The sequence below is a fragment of the Anser anser genome (assembly GCF_964211835.1).
Source record: "Anser anser genome assembly, chromosome: 1".
Taxonomy (NCBI): domain Eukaryota; kingdom Metazoa; phylum Chordata; class Aves; order Anseriformes; family Anatidae; genus Anser; species Anser anser.
In genome coordinates, this window is record NC_139720.1 from 122,431,170 (window position 1) to 122,451,067 (window position 19,898).

Genomic DNA, 19,898 nt, shown 5'->3' on the forward strand with positions numbered 1-19,898 from the left:
CAAAATAAAGCACTGCAGTCTTCCCAACAACAGGGATCCAACTGTGCTTTCCTTGTCACTTTTCTGCAAGATGAGATACCACAGGGGCCTGGCGGAGAGAGGAAATGCAAGCAGAGTTTCTTCTTGGTAGTCATCAGAAGACTTCTTCCTCAGCTGATCAGGTGAAAAAGAGACTCGTCAGGCATGAGATGGGAGGAGGTGTCAAGTGGGAAAGAGATAGTAGATCAGGAGATGTTCATCTCCCAAATCACAGGCCTTTCTTTCCAGTAACACAGGATGCTAAAGAGAAAACACAGATGTGAATTGTGTGGTCCAATTTTTGATGCTTCTTGAGTTTTTAATGTCTTAATACTAAATCCTCCTTTAACGTAATCTTTACAAATAATGTCCATCAATGGGTTTAATCTGAATTAATAGAAGTAAACTATAGTATTAAAATAACAAACCAGAAAATGACTGTGTTGCACTAAGTTTAAGTTACTGTCAGGTATACCTCAAGCAGGTAACTTGGTATCTAACATATGTTCAGCATACTCTGCTGGTGGTGGCAGAAGCTAGGAGTGCTGGTGGGGAGGAGAAGCTGGGCCTGCCAATTCACTGAAATAAGAAGCTGGTCACTAGCTCTGCTCTTTAGGTAATGAGGAGGAAAGGGAAAAGGAGGAGGAAATAATGTGCAACGTAAGAGAAGTCTTCGTATAGGAAGAAGTGGAGGAGGGTTGAGCGAGTTTTTATATTGTCTTATTTCTTTATCGGGAAAGCCAATAGCTAGTAAGAGTAGTGAGCTTTGTACAAAGTCTGGCTGTATATTACCTCCTTAGGTTGGGAAAACCATTTTCACAACAGAAAATAGACTTTAAATTAAACAACAAAAAAAATCTATTAGCTGTGTTTACTGGCTCTTTTAGAAGAAATGATGACATTACTTTGGTAACCTGGACTGAAAAAAATGAGTTACTTATGAATAAATATTTACATATTTACTTTGACTTCGGGAAGTTTAGGTCACTGAGTTTCTCGTCAGTCTCTTGCAAAGACCTTTCAGGTGAGGAAAGGATGAGGGCTGAAATGGAGAAACCCAAGTCTACACCTGAAGAGGTGTTTTGTTTCTTGTGATCTGTTATATACAAATAGAGGGGTTTTCAGGCTGTGTGAGATGTGTTTTTGTGAACTTGAATGGGTTGTAAGTTTAAACAGATTTATAGGGTATATGTGTTGTGGTGTAGAAGTAACCTACAGTAAGATTAATCTTGGGAAAAAATAACAGTTTTTCACTGATTTGAGAAAGGAGCAGAAGTCTCCAAGTTTCTACATGAATACAAACACTAAGTTTTGCAGTACAGAAGAAACATCCTGAAGGTTAAACCTGAATACTGAAACAAACTGAAGCCATAATGGTTCCTAGTTCTTTACTCTAAAAAATACTGCAATCAGTGAAAGGATACATTCTGAAATATATAAATGTGGTGGTGCAATGGAAGGTGTGTGTGTGTGGTGTATGTTGCACTGCTGTATGAGGTTTTCTAGTTTTTGTATTCTGTTTTAGGGCTGTTGAACGGAATTGGTGGTAGAACTTTGTCTGGACTAAAACTGTTATTGATGGCCCAGCAGGGAGGGAGGTAGCAACAAGTGCAGGCCTAGTTTGGCTAGAATGTGGTCAAAAGTGCAGGTGTGCCTGCAAAATGTGGTGCGAGCTCTTGGAAAAAACACCAGCCACCACATATGTGTCCCCTAGATGCTGTCAGACACCACAAAACAGCAAGACAAAGACACCTCTTGGGCCAGTGATTCTTTATTTTTTTTCTTCCCCTCTGGCCTTCCTCAATCCAACTAGAAAGGCAGTGTGAGGGAGCAGCTTTATAGTTTCTTTTTGGTAGTTTTCATGTTTTTTTTAAATAAAGTTTATATACTGTGTTTATACGTTCATACGGCTTCTGTAACAGCATGAGCAATGGCATATCTGTGCCATTTATAATCAAGTATATGGTGTGGATGTGTCAGCTTTGCCAAATTTAAGACAATGTTTTGTTTTGTTTTTTTTGTTGGTGGTGTTTGTTTGATGGTGTGCTTTTTATTTGAACAAACCTATGAGGGTGCTGCCAATTACATGTATACAGACTGATGCAGTTTTTGGTCCCTTCACTATTTTTCCATAAAATTAAGAGGACTGTTCATGATTCCTAGGCCTTTTTATGTGATTTATGAGACTGAGGGTGAAAAAGAGAAAGGAGAAAGTAATAATATAGGTATTCTATTGTAACATAGGTGGATTTAACTGTGTTGCCACCAGCTTCTAAAAAGCGTAAGTCTGTGCGTAAGATTTTAGCAGTCTCTTCCCCTTTCCATCCTGATCTGCTATCCTAATTTGTAAGGGGAAAATGGTGTGACACTACTTTCCTCCATACGTTCTACCTTTACTTCCTATGAATCAGATGTAGGTTAATGATTTGGCTGTAAATATAATCCATCTTCCAAGTTTCTCAGCTTTATCACTCTGTATGTCTGATAAAGCTGTAGGTGGGGAAAAAAAGAGATTGTTTTAATGGCTGTTGAGACATTTACATGAAATGCTACAACCAAATTCTAGCATTTATAGTACTGAAATTATCTGTGCTCTTTTATCCTTGATAACTCTGAACAGATTAAATGGGCTTTATGGTGGTTTTTTTTTTAATGGAGGCAGATGTAAAGTCAGTGAACGTGCGTGTACATGCAAATATTAATACTGTATAAAGTCAGCAGTTCATACTTTTAAATGCTATATATCCTATGCTGAATATCCTATGTTAAATTTTATTACATCATTTATAGTATGAAATTGCTAGGATATAACTGGGATGACTTCCTGCCATTAAATATTCTATGGCTTTTTGGCAGGAGTTAGGGGTGTTAACCTCAATCGCCTGGCAAAAATCCTGCTGTGATAACTATCCTGTGTATTTAAATGGTGCCCATAAGATTTTATCCAAGTTCCTCATTTCTCTGTAAAATTACAATGTTATTGGCCCAGAATGAAGTTCAGATCCAATGGGGTCTGCGTTGTAGTGGTGGGCAAGAGAAATCTCTGTCAGATTGCTTTGAAGAATTTTTCATTGAGAGTGCTGTATAAATTTAAACTGTTAGTACCAAAAATAAATCAGTAATTAGAGCTGATGGGAGCGATGCAAAGCCATGTGAAATTCAAAATTTAATTTGATACATGAATATTTTAAAGCAAATATGAACACGTGCTTACTTTGGATTGCATTAGCTCTGGGCAGCAATTTGTTGTTGTGATAGAGGAAATAAATGAAGGATTTATAAGGAACTGGCAAAACCATATCCCTGCATTTTCTACTGTAGATCAACGACAAGCATGGTAGAGGTTGTTATATGCAATACTATAGATAGAGGTCCACCAGATAATTTTCATAGAACAATATTAAGGGTAGCTTTATTTTAGCTATGCTTAAAAATGTGCATAACAGTTGCATAAGAAAAGTTCAGTCCTTTGTACTGGAGATTGCAAGCTGACAGGGATGCAGGGGAAGAACTGAGAGAGCCCCACAGCAGCTCCAAAAGAGGCTTTGTGGGCTGCTGTTGGCGCGAAGGCTTCTCAGCCCTGCCCCTAAATGCAGCATCTACTTCTGTGCCAACCATGCAGAATGGTACTTATTCATCTGCTCTTACTGTGGTGTATTTCACTTATATTATCCAAAAAGTTATTTAGTGCATGCCAAAACCTCACTGATTGCATTACAGTGTGTTTTCAGGGCGGGGGAGCAATTTTAACCATAAACTGAACCTGCTCTTCATTTTTTCCTTTAAATTCCATTATCCATTTAAATTGGGTATCTTTGTTTTTATTTTTAGCAGCCTGTTGTGAATGACAGCTGTGTACTGTGAGCTTCCTCAGTAATCTTTAAAGAAAAATACTGCGTTGTTTAATCATACTTCATTTTGTTTGCAGCCAGTAATTGTTAGCTTGCTAGAGGCTTGTGTGGGGGTAGACAGGGAAGCTAAACTGTCCTTAAACTTGAATAGATTTTTTTTTTTCTGGGGTGAGTTCAGAGAAGAAAAAGTGGGTCCATTTCATATGTATCTGACAAGCTGTTCATTATGAGCTTTTGAAATGATATAATTCTCCTTATCTGTGATGGATATCATTAATAGAATGGATGTGAATGGGCAAAATGATGCATGTCTAACAGCTCTGTTTCTGTTTTTGTTTGGGTTATTTGATTGCTCTTTCCAGCAATGACTCCAAACACGTTAAAGAGCAACACTGTAGATTTCTATTGCCAATTGTTAAACCTGAGTTCTGCTAGCATCTCATGCAGTGCGCCTGTAGTACTTGGAGAAATCCAGATTTGTGATTAGGACTGAGATTCAAAATGAAAGCATTGATTTGATGTCTTTTACAAGATGTCTGAATTTGGATGAAACATTTAACATTTCTATGACTCAGTTCTTCTAACCAAGCATATGTCTATGATCTTTTTTGTTTCTCATTTCTGCTGAAACTACAGAAATTCACTCTCAATGTACACAGTATAAACAAACAGTGCCTAACTTTGTGTGTACATATGTACCTACCAAGGTGTGAACCATAGTTGATCATTTTGATGCACTGTAATACAAAGCACATCAATTCTAGAGTTAGGAGTTGGGTGATGCATTACAAATGTGGTCAATATTACACTTCTGTTAAAACACTATTAAAACATCAAGATGTAGCAATGTATTCCACTAGCCACAAGTAGTAGAAGCTCCCTGAAAAGAATGAGATAGTTGTGCTTAGCTGACATTCTGAGAACAATGTGAAAAAGTTAGCTTTCACTTTTATTAAAGTTCTTCAATATTTTTGAAAATGAGTTGTGCATAGTAAAAAAAAAAAAAAAAAAAAAAACTGTAGTAAAAGTAGAATATCTGTCAGATTACAAGGTGTTACAATAAAAAGTACAGTGTGGGAACTGCTGAAACAATATTTCAGATTAAGAATGTATATGGTTTCATATATTTCAGACGTAGAAAAAGGAATTGTGCTGTATCTGAAGAAGGATTTAGAAATCAAAATGTGCTAAAATCAAGATCATAGAATCATAGAATATCCCGAGTTGGAAGGGACCCATAAGGATCATCAAGTCCAACTCCTGGCAATGCACAGGTCTGCCCAAAAGTTTAGACCATGTGACTAAGCGCACAGTCCAATCTCTTCTTAAATTCAGACAGGCTTGGTGCAGTGACTACTTCACTGGGGAGCCTGTTCCAGTGTGCGACCACCCTCTCGGTGAAGAACCTCTTCCTGATGTCCAGCCTAAACTTCCCCTGCCTCAGCTTCACACCGTTCCCACGGGTCCTGTCACTGGTGATAACAGAGAATAGGTCATCTGCCTCTCCACTCACTCTCACGAGGAAGTTGTAGACTGTGATGAGGTCCCCCCTCAGCCTCCTCTTCTCCAGGCTGAACAGGCCCAGTGACCTCAGCCGCTCCTCATATGTCTTCCCCTCTAGGCCCTTCACCATCTTCGTCACCCTCCTCTGGACACTCTCCAACAGTTTAATGTCCTTTTTGTACTGTGGTGCCCAGAACTGCACACAGTACTCGAGGTGAGGCCGCACCAACGCAGAGTAGAGCGGGACAATCACTTCCCTCGACCGACTAGCAATGCCATGCTTGATGCACCCCAGAATACGGTTGGCCCTCCCGGCTGCCAGGGCACACTGCTGGCATGATGAAGATGAAGCTGCTAAAAGTTGCTTCAGTTGTCTGAAAAGCTTGAGTGTAGGATACCTTAAAGAAATTCATCGGGGGAATACAAGTATGTTTAAAAAACAGTTAAGCTCCTCTGTCAAGTGTTGTGTCAGAGCAGACTCCTGTATTGCCCAAATTTTGAAATGGATGATTACCTAACTTGAAGTGATAGCTTCTGCAGTGGGTCTTACTTTCATCACACAACTTATGTAGGATTCTTTTTTCTGTGCCTGTTACAGACTTCATCCTCCCATACGTCCCTGGGAGGTTGCCTAGAAGGCCACAACACATCTGTTGATTTGGTGAATAGTTCTTACTCTCAAGGCGATGCCAGCGTGTAGCACAGCTGAGGGATGTCGGGGCTCCTTGCGAGGGCTCTGGCAGGTCTGTGGGGGCTACCAGCAGCCAGCTGGGGTAGGGGGCAGGTATCTGCCCTGCGCTGCTAAAGAGTCCTGACACCTGCACCAATTCTACTGGGAAAGTAGCCTGACAGACAGACGGTGTAGTGAAGAAATCAAGATGTCATAAGAATAATCTGTCTCGGGACAAGCTGTCGCTGCCTCTGATGAAATTGCTGTGTGCGCAGCTGCCCATGACGTATTTTGCTGTGCAAGATCTATGAGAGCAATCATTCACCACCGTGTTGACATACGTGTTTGGCAGTCTTCAGCATCTGAGTTGGATTTAAAACATTGTAGGGTTGTCCAACTTGAAATAATTTGGGGTTATTTCACTTGACTCATCTCTCTTTGTCCTCCTTCTTCTTTCTTGTTTTTGGTGGAAATTCTTGTAAGACCAAGGATATTATACTTAGAAATAAGGCAAATGACCATGCATTGGCTTGGTGCCCTGGCCTACTATTTTAACCAGCCTTTTAATTACTGGCAGTAAACAGACAAGTTGGAGTGGAGATCCTTAAAATATTTCCATCAGTTACTCTCAGAAGCTTTCTGGGTAAGACGTCAGTGAAGTTCACAGGGAGTGGGGCAGTGGAGGGGAGTTGTAAAGTTAAAACTGAAAAAATATAAACATGCAAACATGGAATGGTAAAAAATCACAATCTTTTGAATCCACTGAAAGCAATGGCAACTTCCCAACATCTACAATTACCTTTTCTTTTGAAAATATTTGTCTTGTCAGCGGGTATAATTTGTACTCTCCAAAATGATAGCTAAATTCAAAGTCTAACTCCAAAGGAAGAAAAAAGCAAGAGTTCAGACGGTGCTACTTACTCTTGAAAATAGGCTTGACTCTTATGGCTAGCTTTAATGGAATTCCCTCAGCAGGCATTCCACCATAGTAGCTTAAAAGCTAAGCAAATGTGTTACCTTTGCTCCTGACCTTTCATTGGTCATGGAAATTAACAGTTAGAATAACGTGGAATAACTAATTTCATATATGTTTACATTCTATCTGCATACTGTTTAAAAAACGTGATTTTTCCAAAGAATAACTTTGTTACATAGCTGTTAGAATGGCATATACAATGTGTTCTAGTCCCATGGTACAACCAAGCGCACCTTTCGATCTATCTTTTCACGTGCAGATTGATGATTTGTTGAAAGTCAACATTTTCATTGCTGAGAAGTTGATGGAAAAGCTGTTTTTACTCACCGTTTATATTAATATTTAATGTATGGAATTTGAAGTAATCATAGGAACCAAGGCAAAACTGTCTCCAGAAGCTGTCGTGATTTCCAGTTTCTTTTGCAATGAAAGCCAAGATGACAATAGCTATGTAAATCTTGATCAATGATTTTTTTCATATCAAAATGAATTAAGCTGTTTTTCTTCAGTGCTTCTTGTCAGTATCTTTGCAGCTGACAGTGCTAGTTTGACTTGAAAAAAAATAATACTGTCACTGGAGTATGATTGGCATTCTTCAAGGTAAATGTTTAAGGGCCTTTTAGAATCCAAAAGCTGTTTTTGCTGCATGCATATATGTTTCTTCTACAGAGAACGATGGCTGACGTAAATGTCAGTTCAAGAAGAGAAAGCTACTACACAGTAGAAGTGACTTCTCTTAGCAGAAATCCATTTACATATAGCGATTAAAAGCTTTGACTTCCTGACTAGCATGACAGTAATTTACTGTCAAGCATATTTATTAGTAGAGTTAACGTGTACAAAATCATGAGCAGTGAATTTTTGTGAATAAATAAAACCAGAACTTATGTTATCTATTAAATTAAGGGCTTCTTAATCTTTGACATCATTGCTCCTTGAAAATCCCTGAATAAATTAACAGTAAACAATTGACGTACCTTCAGAAGGCACCAAGACTTCTGTTTACAAACCAAAGACTTTCTGTCTGGAAAGGGACTTTTGAAAATTGAAGGAAATCAGATTTCCAAGCTTTAATGGATATTGTTGAAAACCCAATATGGAATTGATGTTGTGCTTGTATTTCTCACATATATTTACAGCAGCATGAGTAAATTTTTGAGTAAGCATACTGCTAAAAAGGCTAAGAGGCTGTCTTGATCCATACCGGATACAGTGAAATAAGACCGAGTGTTTAAGAATACTTATTCATGATGTAAAATCTTTTAAAATTTAGCTATTCCAGTTAACAAATCCAGAATCCTATTGAGATTTTCACTATGCCTAATTGAAAAACAGTACGGTACTGGTACTAGAGCAATCACTTATTTAGGACAATTTAGTACTGCTTATGCTGTTAATGAGTTTCCATAGCTGGACTCCTGTAGTCTTAAAAAACTATTCATTGTGAATGAGGTCTTTGCAACCTCTTTTAAACATATTTTCATGAATGTATTTTCTTGGTGTTTGGGCTTCTTTATTTAGTATTCTTGCTTTCCCTTCAGTCAGTCAAAACCACAACATAAAAACAATTTTGAAAATTAAAATCTATTTTTCTTTGAAGACAATCAGCTAAAAGTGCAAACAAGTTACTTTGCAACCTTGTGCTTTCTCTTTCCAGTCTGCTGGTGGCTTTTCACATTTAAGTATTCCAGTCAATGATGCTTATGTAAACAATATGGTTTGTTTGGTAGTCCATCTTCAAGTTTTTTAAAAGACTTATTTGAAGTCACTGGTAGAGTAGCAAAATTAGCATTATATGCCACAATATTATGGACAGTATCATATTTCAACTCCCTGTTGAACTTTATTTGATGTGTGATTATAACCATTGTAAGAACAGGCAAGCTAAGTAGTGTTGATAAAATGATGAGAAGGGGATACAGAATGGCTGTTGTGCACTGACCAAGACCTCACATTCAACCTGGCAGTGCTTATTCTCATTTCCTTGCTGACAGCAGCTTTTCTATTTTCTGTGGGTCTTCTCAGTTTGAAAATTCTTGTTGATTATATGCAAGATTTGGGAACTTTGCCTTTTTTTCTTTTTAACAAAAAAGATTTGCCAAATGAAATTCTAAGCTGTTGTATTAGATGATTCTGTAATCTCCTTTAAAATATTGTCATATTCAAGGGATGAATTTAAATTGATTTGAAGAAGATGCCAAGCACCAGGATTTATGTGGGAATGTCACAAGTGACAAGTCTTCCCTAATGAATTGCTTCAAAAGAAAAGTACCACCTGTCTGACATTATTCCAGACTTGGTTAATTACCCCATATCACTTGTGACAACTGCAGAAAAATCAGAAACTGATGTTCCTGACCTCTAATCTGAAGAGATCTTTCCATCTCGATGTTGTTTTAATCAAGTAGCACAAGGTCTCAGTATTACCAAATCACAGCTGCCAATCAAAAAGATTGTATTCTGAATGACAGCTCCAGATTCTCTCCATCAATATTGGGTTGCTTTCACTCCCATTAAAAATGGTGACAATTTTAGTCTTTAATGTTATATTATCTCTTTAAAGACAGGATTCGTATATAACTTGTCAGTAAGCATGCATATGAAGCATCAAAGCTCTTTCTATTATTATTATTATTATTGTAGGCTTTTAAAATAAATGCAAAACAACCCGTTTTTCCCCACACCATCCTCATATATAAGAGATATAAAGAAATATAGAATGACCCTAGATTATAGGTCTAGCTGGTGGATATTTTTTCTGATTTGTGAACAAAACATTTCTGTTCACAATTTTAACCTTTTTTTTTTTTCCCTAAATTCATGAACTGCCATTTGAAGTTCTTTTTTTCATACCTAAAAAAAAAAATCTCTCAGCCTGGAATATTTCATATAAAAGTATAAATGGTTCTGTGATGAACTGAATAATTAATTGAGTCTAACTATATTTGAAATTATTGGAAAAGAATGTATATGTCTCTATGGCAACTTTTTGTTCTGTAACATCTTTTTAATGTGAAAATTAAAAGAAGTCTATAGTTAAATAGATGAGGTTAAATTAGGAAGATAACATAGATGTGAAATCTAACCTATTGTGAGGCATCTGGCATTTCTAATAGAAACAAACAAAAAGTGTTCTTGAACTTGTGAAGCCAACAACTAGGAAATGATACATTTATCAATCCTTGTGCAACTGTTCATTTTTCCCATTGCTGCCCTGTGTTTTGATATAGCTCTTAAGTGCACAGTGATGCAGTGGTGCTCATTCCGATCTTATCTCAACATTTCACAAATATTGTTTTTTGCATTCTGCCTACAAGGTAATGTGGCATTAATATCCGTGTTTTGCAAACGAGAAGGCACCGTGCAGGGCTGTCAAAGTTTGAAGTGTATGGTAAATTTGGGATCCATCCTAGAGGCAGCTGTAAGCATTTTTTCAGACTAATTAGTGCTGTGGCTTTGAATTTTTGTAGTGCATATTTGTGGTAGTTGTGGTATGGGTAAGTGGTTTTTTGTTTGTGTGTTGTTGCCAGCTGGGCTTGCAATCTCTGCCACTGGGGTTAAATTTGTAGGAAATTGGCACATGCTTGATGCCACTGGAGTGGGCCAGAAAAAATCCTAAAGAGTGATTTTTCCCAGACATTTGACACTATGGGAACACAGGAGTTTGGGGCATTGGAGCTCTGGGATCTGGGCCTGACTCTGCTTCTCTGATTTTGCTGGTCTACCTTCCATGTCTGTGGGCCCCCCAGTCTGTGGTTTGCTCTTCAGGTTCTTGCTCTAGCATATCTAGTTTCCACTAGAAAAAAAAATAATATATATATATATATATATATATATAACCCGCTTTCATTCCACACTATTGTGTATTTAAAGAAAGAGCTGGAAGAGAGAAATACCAGAAAGACAGGGGTTTCACTCTTGTCTTTATTGTCGTAGGAGCCAGTAAAAGTTTTAAGAAAGCAAAAAATTATGTTTTGTCCCCTCCATGGTGGGCTGCCACATGCCTAGTGTGGAAATTTAGTTTCTAGGTTCTTTTAATGACTGCAACTTCTCCAAGTCTAGATATTTCCTCCCTCTCTGTCCTCTTACAAGGACTGGAAAGGATATGTCCCAAACAGGCACATGAAATTTTCCTGTAAGTCCAAGGACACGTTGATGTATCTTGAGAAAATCACTGAAGGAGAAAATGTTTTCTGTAATCTGACTCCCCAGAATGGCTAAATTACAATATTACAGAAAGGAAGTAAAACCACAAGTATAGAAATTTCAACCTGAATAGTCTGTGTCTGATAAAAAGGTAGAATGGGAACCTCATCACAGAGTTAATGATTTCTAAATAGGTGTTATACAATCAACCCCATTCATTTTAGTCATATTTTCATGGCATGTATGGGTTTACAAAGGAGAATCTTAATGTCCTTCAGAAATACTAATAAATCAAGACCAACGACATTGTCTTTGAGTTGGACGCAGAAGCTAAAACAGAATTTAAATGGCTTAATTTGTACTCTATTGTGGTAGAATTCAGAAATTATGATTTTGTGGTTTTTTGTTTTTTTTTTTTACTTAAAAAAATAGCCTCTTGTATAATAAAGTCATTCCATTCCAATTAGTCATCATTTCACACCAATTGAAAGGTAAATTTTTGTAAGCCATTCTGTATGCTCCTTCTGGAATCAAATTATTATTTAATCAATAGTTTTGGTCTTTTACACACATGAATCTTTATCACCTCTATGATAGTTTCAAGCATAGAGAGCGTGCTTTCATACAGCATCTCAAAGAGGGTGGGTGCAAAAGAGAAGTTGGGACTGGGGAAGACTTTCTTATCTCATGCAGTGGGACAGGTAGCTAATATGTGGTAATATCTTTTATAGTTAATGTTTTAGGCATTGTCAAAACATTAGTTGTCAACAGCTGTTGCATGAGAAACGTTGGAAGCGATTTCAATCAACCTTATCTTTGTACTTTTTGCACAATTTGACTGAAATATTTTTATGTGGTTCAGATGTGAGGACCTAACTTCATATATTTACAGTTGGATATTTACAAAAAAACTTGATAATGTTTGTAATGAATCATGTTTGTTAGCAGGATGGTGTTGTTATAGATTTTCCAGAATTTTGTGATATGCTGTGTATTTCTTCTACATCTTCTTCATCTTCCTCTTGTTTGTGTTTTAAACAAAACAACTTCATTTAGTTAGTTAGTATTTTTTTTTAATGTAGTTAGGTTTTTTTTTTTTTAATAGTAAGAGAATCTTATTTGAAATTCTTATTGGAAAAATGTAACTGGAATTGGAAAGAAGTTCATTAAATCAACAACCTGGAAAAAAAATACATATATATATATTTAGGTTGGTTTTGTCTTCATTTTTTCTGAATGTGTTTATTATTGTGCAGTCAATGACAATTTTGAGACAGTGTCTTTAGGATAGATGTATTCTAGATAACTAGTGGGAAGACATTCTGGTACTACTACTTCTGTTTTCTCATAAACACTGCACAAATTGGGATTTCAGATCCCTTTCTGCAGATGGCAAAGCAATCATTTATATTTGCTTGACTTCTGTGGACAGTCTTGGAGCAGGCTTTCTGTGGGTTAGCAGGCTTGGTGAAGTGGCTGCTCAGCTATTACTTATTTTTCAGAAAACATTAAAGCAGCTGTTCTTCAAATTAGTTTGTAACGAGGTTCTCCTCCCAACAGCAGGTGTTGAGCTATAATTGGCCATTACAAAGCCATGTTTTGCTTGGAGACTCTGAGAGGGTAATAAAGCTATTTCTATTAGTACAAGTTTGCTTTTATTACAAGTAAGGGAGAACTCCAAACCAGGTCAGGGTGGTCACAGAGGTAGTGGCTTTTTTTTTCTTTTTTCCTTTTTTTTTTTTTCTTTTTACTGGGTGAAACCAATTAACTTCCTTGACTTCAGAGCTTGTGTTTCAGTGTAAAATACCCAGTTGGATAAAGGTATTGGGAAAGTTGATTAACATATAAATAAGTTAATTTTGCCCTAAAATATGACTTGGGACCTTTATTCCATGTCTTTGTAATGGGGAAAAAGAAAAGTTTGAACTTTGATTGTCCATTATGAACAGTTCGGTCTTAAAGTGCAGTTTTGAGCTACATATAATGTAACGGGTGACTCTACAATTCTAGTTCTTTATTAATTTCCAAATACCACTTATGACATGATTCCTGTAGCCTCAGGTGTAAGGAAAGTATAATAAATCAATGGAATGAAAATACTGAACAAGCTGCTTTCCAGAAGTTACAGAGGGTTACCAAACTATAAATACTGATGTCTTTGTTTGTAAAATTCAGCACAACGGTATAGTAATGATTTGCCTTAAAACTGTATTTCCCTTCGTCGTGATGGATTTTTGATTTGTGTCTCTGTGCATTACATGCATTTTTGCAGTTAAAGACATGTAAGGATTTATAGCTAGTAGCTTTGCCAAATATATATATATATATATATAAATATATGGTTTGCTTTTAAAAATTGTGGGTTTGATTGCATTGTTGCTACAAGTTTGCATGAGAAGCAGGTAGAAATGGGCCCCCATGGCAGCCTGTACTAGTGGTCCTGACTGACCCTGGCTGAGCGTGTAGATGGCTCAGTCAGGGTCTTGGTTTTACTTGTGGGAACCACTACCCTGGCTTAATCCAGAGAGACATTAAGTCCTGCATTGGCATGACAGAGAGGTGTAGGACTTAGGGTACGTAACCAGCACCAAGTGACAGAAGCCGATGGATGTTGAGTCAAAGTATAGCAAGATGTGGTTACTATTCATCTAGGTTTCTTCATTATGAGAATAATGTAAATAATGTAGAATGAACCCTTAGAAAATGAGGCTGCAGAAATATTAAACTAAATATTTTATTTTTTTTTTCACCTAAGACATTCTGAAAAATAGCTTCAGTGCTCCAATAATCCTTATATTACATTTGTCACAGAGATAATTCATTAAATAAAACTACTTTCATACATCCTGCTGTGGTATTGTACTAGCACTCATCTGCTTGGAGATTATAGCATAGCTAATCAAATGTATTCAGTAGATGAAGCAAAAATTACTAGTCTCATTAATATATTTTAAAGTTTCCAAATTTGGTATGCATCTATGACATTCAGTGCTTTGTGCCTTCATGCACCTGTATATTTAGATAGTTTTTAGTCAGTCACGCCATGGCTAGAAGAAAAGTAATGGACCTTACTTTACTTCCCAATACAAATAATATTTTTATATGATTTTCTACAATTTCAGTTCAAATACTCCTTCTCCTGAAAGGCAAAAATATATTGAGAGATATATTGAGTTAACTTGTTAAAACTGTGGGTAGGAAAAGAGGAGGAAAAATAGAAAGTTGTGCATGAAAATAAAATCTAGATGAAACAAAATAAACTGAATCAAAAAAAAAAAGAAAAAAAGAAATACCATCATGAACATTAGCATGTTTTTAAAGAAATCAAATAAGCTCATTATTTTTTTGTATATGATGAAGGTGTCATTTGGTGATATTTCTGATATTGTTGATGCAAAACTTTAATTGGAGCCTGTTTCCACTACAAATTCGGTCGTATGTGGTTAATAGGACATGAATGTATATGCCTTGAGGTTCCAGGAAATTATTTTTTATTATAGAATGTTATCATTAAGAAAAGGCCAAGAGTTTTTCTTTCTTTCTTTCTTTCATGTGTTGCTTTTTATGCCACTCCAAAACAAAACAAAAAACAGCAACAACAGAAACTTTACAAAATGTTATTAATATGTCTGACACTTTACAAAAGTAACTGTTATTTCAAAAGAAGATGAACCCATGAGGTGTTTCACTCCAGTTGTATTTGTAGAAAAACCCTTTATGGAATGTAATGTGTCAAACTTTTTTTTTTTTTTTTTAAAGAAGTGTTTTTATCCTTAAAGGGTGACATGCAGCATTTTTCGTTAATAATATTTTAGGAATTTGGAGAAAGTGGCTTTATATAAATTAATTCTCCTATTATAATCTTGTATCTGATGTTTTTACTAATTTTCTCTGCAATGTTGAGGTCAATGTATGGGTCTTTACCCTAGCTATCTTTGTTGGGGTTTCCTACCCTTTCCAGTAGAGGTAAAGAAGCTAGAATTTTATTCTAGCTGATTGTTTCATTATATTTTATTTTTATTGTGCAGAAATGTTGTGTTGTTGGAAAAGCTGCAAATATATTGCTGATATTTAACTATCTCAAATATCTTTTTTCCATGATATAAGCCAATGAGAAACTGCAGATGAGCCTTTTTCACAGAAAAATTCTAAATTCTACTAATTACATTGAATATCAGCTTTAATTAGGCTTGGAAAAGGAAGCACTTTGGGAATGGGGTAAAAAGAAATCATAATTATGTAGTGTACTCTGACACAGCCCAGCAAAAAGAAGCTAAGTAGCAGAGAGATGCTGCTATGGTAATATACATGCTAAACACGCATAATTTTAGCAAGTATGGTCATGAATTGCTGGAAGCAAAAGGTTACAGACAGTGAAGGCAATCTGGTCTTCAGTGTCTTTTTCTTCCACTTCTTTTTAATGTTTTAGATTAATTCACATGTGAGATATGAGCAATCCTAGCTCTAGTGTAATGAGCAGCACCGGGCATCTGTGAAATCTACCTGCTTGGTTGCTCTTTATTTTTGGAGGCTCAGCATACTCTTATGTGAGTATGGCATGAGATGTGCAAGGATAGCCTATGGGACTACAAATTACAGATTTATAAAATGCTGATATGTGGAAATCCAGTTCCCCATAATCTTGATTAGTCCCATATGTAACCTGAGAGTTTTGAAAGATCACATCTCCTCACTGGAAAGGACTTTAAGAAAAGACTGATGAGAACGTAGTAGAATATTCTTGCAGAAACATGGCCTTTTTGTTTGCCCCCAGACAAAAACTTCTTAAAAGGGAGGAGTTCCTTAAAAAATACAGCTTTACACTGGGCAATGGATTCAGGGTGTCTGCTTCTGGGCTTGAAGTGAGACAAGTGTGTAGTTTGTTCAGATAAGTAGGTATATAGCTATTTTGGTCCTAGGTAAGCTCCAACTTTCTTTTTGACTTCCTCAACTTTCCTCTTGTGTAGGAATGCTGTTGATTTGAAGTAAATAGAAAAGTGTAACTCAGGCTTTTGTAATGATCATTAGATCTATGTTTATTTATATAAAAGAGGTAACATCAACATGAGGTTGCAATAAATCTGGGCCTTTTTTGTCATTTCTTTCTGTCTGGGTTCCTGTTCTGGGACCCAGAGCTCAAGACCAGGCACAAGCTCTCTGAGCTGTGTGATCAGAAAGATGTTAAAAAGCCCCTAAAGACCACACGCTAAATAAATAAATAAATAGAATAAAAATAAACATTTTCTTTTGTAATTTTAAAGGCTGCTAAGAAACTTCATATGCTAGTCTTGTAGATACTTACATATTTCTATATGCTTTCTCATGTGAATACCTATAGATTTATCTGAACTATAGTCAAGTTGGAAGAAACTTTTAGGTGTTTAAATCTTGTGAATCCAAGAAGACTATGGTTTTCAAAGGTATGTCTGTGATTGGAGAAATACTATTGCACATACACAAATTTATCTTTTAAAGGATTCATTCAAATATAATTGCAAAATTTTATTTGAAAATTTATCTAAACCTCTGAATTCTATTAAATAAAGCAGTCTATAAGCATCTGTTGCAGTTATTATGTGCAGACTGCTTAACTCTGTTATGCTAATAATAAATATCTCAGTATGGACAAGAGACTGAGTAATCACAGAAATTTAACTAGCTTGAATCCCTTGAAGCTGGAAGAATCACTCTGAGAGATGTAATAGATGCTGATGGAGATGGTAAGTCTCCTTAATGAAGAAGGAGTTTCCAAAAGGAAGGATGCCAAGACCTAGATTTTATTCCAAGCATTTTCTTTTAAAGGTTTGTCTTATAGATAAACTTCTGAAAAATGTCTGGTTTCTTTTTGGATATGTAATTTGTTAGAGCATCTACAATTGCTATCCATGTAAAATCTTCTTAAATGAAATAGCATCCTCTAGCAAAAAAAAAAAAAATCTTTTTATTTTATATCGGGGATGTGTATTAGCTAGTCTGTCTTAAATAATGCTGAAAGCTTGAAGTCCTAACAGCACAGATGGTTGAATAGCTTCATAATTCTCAATCATTTTTAATGAAAATGTCATATGTTTATTGATGATACAGTACCTAAGTGATACTAGTGTATCATATCTACATATTTGTTGTTGTAAATCAGTGCAGCAAATTAATCCCCATAATAGTTTTTAATTTTTGAAGGTATAGTATGACAGGTTTTAACATAGACAAATTCTGTTGCCCATGTCATGGGCATGAACTGTAGTTATTCATTTAGTTTCACTAAGATGGTTTTATATGTGTTGCAGACAAAGCTAGACAAAATAAGGCCACAATAAATTTTGTATCCACTTCAGAAATGCAGTTTATAAAGGCTGAATTAATGGGAATGCCTTATGTTTAGGAAAAATAGCTATTTAGTAAGTGATTAGTTAAAAGGTTACTATTTTTGGCACTGATAAATTGTATACATCTGCTTAAAATGCTGTACTTCACTTCTGGAGGTCTTTGTTTATGAACAGACTACACATTTCTTCAACACATTCATCATCCACAATTACTCAAATTTCAGTGAATAATTATTAACACATTGAGGATTTGTAAATATTTGTACTTCTCGATTCATATTTTGAAATCACCAGTACTAATTCCTCATCTCCAAATCAATTTTCAATTAGCGAGTGTAATATGTATTTCCAATTATATTTTCAGAGTTATGTTCTAAGCTGTAGAATTCAGCTGGAGTTTTATGCTGAAAAGAGTTTATGCTGGAGTTTTTCCTAAAAATACAAAAAAAAATAATCTGTGAGGGTTGTTTTTTTACTATTTTTTTTCTTACTCCATCAGGAACATTTGTAATGATGAAGCTTGAGTGTCTGAATACTGGTAGTGCAAGTATTTCATGAAATTGAAATTTTGAATCAGAATGAATATTTACAGTACTTGGTTCAGTATGATATCTTAGCAAGTAGCATTCATCTCTTTATTGACATGCTGTCTAGATGAAACTTGAAGTAATACTAAACTTCTTGCAAGTCTCAGGCAATTTTCTAGCTGTTGATTGATTAAGACCCAGTTGCGTGAAGCCTCAGGCTTTTATTTGTCACTGGAAATGCAGGTGAAACAAACTGCTTTGAATGAAAGACAAAGTTACTGGTTAGGGAACTGTGTCTTCCCATCTGGTTGCCTCAAGGAAAAGCCTACAAGAGCAAAGCAACAGCAGAGTGGCTTCTCTCACCTCCCCGCTTGTGTGCTTTCTGCTTGGCTGAGCTGTAGGATAATCCTACTGTGAGCAGTGTGGTGTCTTGCTAGTGCTCTTAGTGCATACTGTAGTAAGCTCAGTTACTTTAACCTTAATTGAAATCTAGTACACACACCTTAGAGAAGGTTCTGGTGTATATATGTGTGTGTGCATGTGTGTATATATATATGAATATAAATAAATTGTTTGCTTGCTTGCACATATCACTTGTCAGTGAGTAAACCAGCACATTTCAAGTAGGTAGGTTTTTGGTACCACTTGGTAACATGGCATTTCAGGAACAGGCCTATATTATATTTAGTAATATGCAATGTGTGTACATATGTGCACATATCCTTAACATATAGGAGTTATGTTTTCATTGTGCTAGACAGTGATTCTTGCATCTTGTAAGCTAGTTTTAAGCTTGTTTTTGATAATTGGTAGTATTAAAGTATATTGGAATGAATATGTTTGTTCTCTGTTAAAAAGTGGAGCATTATTGTCAAGGATATGTAAAATAAATGCAAAAAATACCTTGTGTCAAGCAATGTCATGATTTTTTCATTTTCTTCTGAAGTTTTGTAAGGAGCGTAAATTATTTTAGGGGAGGTTTAGGTTGGATATTAGGAAGAACTTCTTTACTGAAAGGGTTGTTAGGCATTGGAATGGGCTGCCCAGGGAAGTGGTTGAGTCACCATCCTTGGAGGTCTTTAAAAGACGTTTAGATGTAGCCCTTAGTGATATGGTTTAGTGGAGGATTTGTTAGTGTTAGGTCAGAGGTTGGACTAGGTGATCTTGAAGGTCTCTTCCAACCTAGATGATTCTGTGGTTTTTTAATTTTTTTTTTAACTCTTCAACTCTTTAACTTAATAAGCATCTAATAGAATAGACTAGGCAGTTCATTGTCTTAATTGAAAGTAACAGTGGTACTGTTTATTCAAATGTGAGGTAACATTTAAATCAATAGATTTATTTATTTATTTATTTAATTGCCATAAAAGAAAAACATGTATTTTCAGCAAGTCCTCTCCTTAATGCCAATTCTCTAGATGGACTCACCTTTTCACTAGGGGTGTTCCCATGCGTTTACTTAATGAACTTGCATAATCTTACACTTTTTTAAGCTATGTTAATAACTGTTAATGGACATTGAGAAAGAAAGAAATGTCCTTGTTTAACTTCTAAGCTAAAAAAATAAAAAAGCCAACATCATTTCTGTGCATCTCTCCCATTGCTGCAGAAGACTTTTTTTTTTTTTTTTTTCCTTTTTTTACTTCTTCAGATGTGAATAAGTGGTTATAATGGGTGCAGCAGGGAGCTCTGGGACCAACAGCCCTGCTGTTGGCTGCTTCAGCAGGTGGTTCAACAGCAGCCATACAAAGAGAGCTGCCAAAGGTGGGAATAGGACCAGCATACTCAATCTAGGGTCTAGGTCTTCCTCAGAGGTTTCAGGATAGATAGCCCACCTTGAATGTAAATGGATTGTGAAGAGTGTTCCACTACACCAGAAAGAAG

General features: G+C 36.1%; 1 protein-coding gene and 1 long non-coding RNA gene across 23 annotated transcripts in view; one reads left to right on the forward strand and one right to left on the reverse strand.

Annotated features, from left to right (window-relative positions):
* The window catches only part of DMD (dystrophin), a 1,241,706-nt gene that overhangs the window by 248,870 nt on the left and 972,938 nt on the right, over nucleotides 1–19,898 (forward strand). The window lies entirely within an intron of this gene.
* LOC310905163 overlaps nucleotides 1–19,898 on the reverse strand; it is a 39,342-nt gene that overhangs the window by 4,221 nt on the left and 15,223 nt on the right. Inside the window, exon 3 of the long non-coding RNA XR_014588812.1 lies at nucleotides 1–19,898. This exon is cut by the window's right edge and continues 12,521 nt beyond it. This is a non-coding gene — a long non-coding RNA (uncharacterized lncRNA).